This window comes from Eublepharis macularius, chromosome 2 (genome assembly GCF_028583425.1).
Source record: "Eublepharis macularius isolate TG4126 chromosome 2, MPM_Emac_v1.0, whole genome shotgun sequence".
NCBI lineage: Eukaryota > Metazoa > Chordata > Lepidosauria > Squamata > Eublepharidae > Eublepharis > Eublepharis macularius.
Genome location: NC_072791.1, coordinates 197986409 through 197990209, shown reverse-complemented (window position 1 = coordinate 197990209; position 3801 = coordinate 197986409).

Here is a 3801-nt window from a genome sequence, read left to right as displayed (position 1 = left end):
GCGGCGATAACCGCGCCTCCTTCCCGGCCTGGCCCACGAGGGCTGAGCTTTGTCACCGCCTCCTGGCCCGACTCTGCTCCCCGGAGGAGTCGCTTTCCCTTCCCGCTCTGAATCATCCCTTTTTTAAACAAGGGGAGGGTGGGGATGCCTTCACCACCACCCCCTCTGAATTTGCCAAAGCCGTAGCTGGATTCTTAGGGGAAAGAAGAAGCAGGAACAGATATTGTGTAAGTTTTGTTCCATGGTGCAGTATTTGTATATATAGAACGTAGTTGCATTTGTCAGGAAATGTGCAGGGAGGGGAAAGAACGAACTCCACCATCTGTTTCAGTATCAAGAGCTCCTGAACATGTGAACTGAGCATGGACAAAATACATCTCACTAATGTTGTGCAGCCCCAGGCTGAGAAAGGTCCTCGCACACATGCGCCTTCGTAGGTTTGCCAGCTCCAGGTTGGAAGATTCCTGGAGATTTGGGGGCTGGAGCTTAGGGAAGTTGCGGTTTGGGGAGGGGAAGGACCTCAGCGGGATATAACGCCATAGGATCCATCCTCCAAAGCAGTCATTTTATTCAGGGGAACCGAATAATCAAGTGTAATTCTGGGAGTTCTCCAGCCACCACCTGGATGTTGGCAATTCTAGCTTGTAGTGAAAGAGATGAGGAGTTTGTGCCCCAAGGCGTCTCATTTTAGCTACTATATAATGGGAGCAATAGTTGCCGCAGGGAGCTGGGAAATTAATCATGTTTTGTAGTCTGCCTTTCTCGCTAATACTGAAATTAGATTAGGCAGCATAAGACAATATGATCAACAACAGGGACATTCAATAAATGAAGCATTCCAGTGAGCATACTGTATGTTAGGCTGCACAGAGGCACCTTAGGAGCTAGTCTGATGAAGCAACTAGAGTGTTGGACTAGGATCTGTGCTATATTCAGGTTCGAATCCCCACTCTGCCATGAAAGCTTCCTGGGTGACCTTGGGCCTGTCACACACGCTCAGACTAGCCTACCTCACAGGGTTGTTGTGAGAATAAAATGTAGGCAAGGAAAACAATCTAGACACATTGGGTTCTTATTGGGGAGAAAAGTGGAGTGTGAATGAATAAATAACAAAAATTATTCCAGCAAAAAAGTAAGGGTACCACTGGACTCCTGTTTTATATTGCTGCTACAGACTAAGGTAGCTGTTTATCTGGAATTATCCCTTGCTAAGGAGGCATTTTCACTGCAAATACATGGTGTGTGTTTGACACATGTTGAAAGTAAACGGGGTTGGATTTGATCTACACACGGGTAGGAGGTTCTCCTATGCAAGCCACTTTGGTTCCGTGATGGAAGAAAGGCAAAGATCTGGAGATTCTGTTTTTTAAAATTATAAATCATAAGAATTAAATTAACAGGCTTTTTATTCAGCCAGTTTTGTATCTTGCTGAGTAGCATAACTCAATACTATTAGAGTGATTCTTTAACATTCTAAAACAAATTACTATTAGAATCCATTGGTTTCTTCTAAATGTCCATAGCTATTCATAGAGTTTCTGAAAAGGCATTGGTAAGCGTTAAAGGAAGGGTGGTTGATTGCTTACAAGGTGATCTTTAGGGGCTGTCTCCAAATGACAGGCCAGGATGCTTTGGCAGATGCTTTTTTCCTTTATGTATTCCCCCCTCACCATCATTAATAAAAATCCCAGATGGAGCTAGACATATATACAACTATTCACCATAACCCCTACTACAGAACTTTAAAAATTGCAATAAAACCATGGCAGGAATATGTCATCCGTGTCTTCTTATTTATTCATCATTGAATTGAATTAAATTCGCTTCTCTTTATGGCATGGTGCATTGAAGGTTTCTAAGAGGGAAGATCTCGGAGGACTCCCAAAATCTGTTTGCTCGGACTCTGTGTTGTGGATGCTGGAATGTAGAATATGGAGGTCTCCTAAGCCAGTCTTTTGCAACCTGTGAGTCGGGACCAAAAAGTTGTTGCCAAGTAGGCCCCCTCCCCTGCTTTAAGGCCTGCCATGAACTGTGTTAAAGTTTCCTGCATTGCTGTTTCACTGCTACATCAAAGATTGCTTTACACGTGTGTGTGTTAATACACGTGTCAGTTTCCTGCCTGCGTGTCAATTACCCCGCTGCTGTAATAGACTGTGTAGTTTACTGACTCCATGTTTGGCTAACTGCACAAAAGGACTCTCTTTCTGGGCAGCCCTGCCCTGACCTGTATCTGGGATTCCCAGTGTGTGTTTGGACTCTGTTACAAGTGTGCCCCGTGCCTGCATTGCCATCTGCCACGGACCGTGCCTGTTCCCTGTTCTGGACTGTGTTTTAAAGTGTTGTTCCCCTGCCTCCATGGAAGCCTGCCTCATATGGGCCCAAGCCGCTGCTAGCAGCCGGGCGCCAGCCGGGGAAACCTCCAGCGAGCCTGGCTAGGCGCTCCCTGGTCAGTTCCCGCCTGGAGCCTCCCGCGGGCCGGTCCCCGAGCTTGCCCTCGCTACCGGGCAGCCTGCTATCCAGCCCCAGCTATGCCCAGCCGGCATCCATGTTCTCAGGCAGCCAGAAGACCCTGGGAAGAAGACTGCTTTGAGAAGCCATTTCGGCGAAGCGGGCACACCACGTCCGCAGCGAGAGCCCCTCGCCCCTCTCTGCATATCTTAGGAGCCGCCCCGGAGAAGGAACTAAGTGCCGACCATCCCAAGCACTTAGAGAATGCATCTCAAAGAAACCTCCGCATTCCAGAAGCTGATGACATCAGGACAAGCCCTGTCCGTTGGAACATCCTTTCAGCCCACTTGGATTTCCCCCTCCCTCTTTTGTCCCCTCTTCCTGAGGTGTCACTTATCACAATCTGATTACCAAAGTGGCCCATCTAAGCCATTCAGTAGCCCATTAGACCCTTTGTTTTAAACTGTGAGAACCACCAAGTACAGCACCAGCCCCAGGGTACGTTTTGGGGTATTTAAGCTGGTCTCTCAGACCACTCGGTGCCTCGGCCATTCCCTATCCAGACCCCCTTGCTGTCCGTCTGTGGTCCCAGTGCTGGCATTGGGCCACCCTCGCTGCCGTGTCTCTGCTTCGCTCCAGGATTGTGAGTATTTCCCGTACCATCGTTGGGAACCCGCTAATGCGAACGTCTCTGTATTTCCTACTCTATATTTCTTAGACCTTGTATGTTCTTTGTATGATTGTGCAAGCTAGGCTTACGCTACACTCAATACACGTGTTTGGAACTTATTCGTTGTCTGCCTCTTTGTCACTAGAGTGTCTGGGATCGGGACCTCCGTAAACATAGGTTATGATCCGCGCTTAATTTTAAAGTTACAGACTGCTACAGCTAATTCCCCATTATAATAAAGAGCAGTTCTGGTAACAGTTTACTGGTGGAGGATGCGGGCATAACCCGGTTCGTGTGAATACACGTGAGTCGACACGCGTGTCTTCAGCGAACTGACTTAGAGGAAAATTTTCCAGACCTCTGTGTAAAGAGTGCAATTTAGCTCAGGGAATTAAAAGTGTGAGTGTGTGTGGCTCTAGTGAGCATTTCTATCTTGTGGGTTGGCTTTTTCCCCATTTCCTCCTTCAGCCAGCTTTGGACTACTTGCCTTTTGTGGTGCACCGCGAGGCCCTCCAGCCGTTATAACCGGTGTACTGTGGGTGAGGACCTCTGAACTGGTGAAGTTCCTGGCCACCTTCCGGGCCGCCTAAACGCGTCTATGTGGGTGGGATCCCAGAAGTAGGCTCTATATAGATATACATCCTGAAGCAGCACATATAAAACTCTCTTCCGCCCTCCCCCGT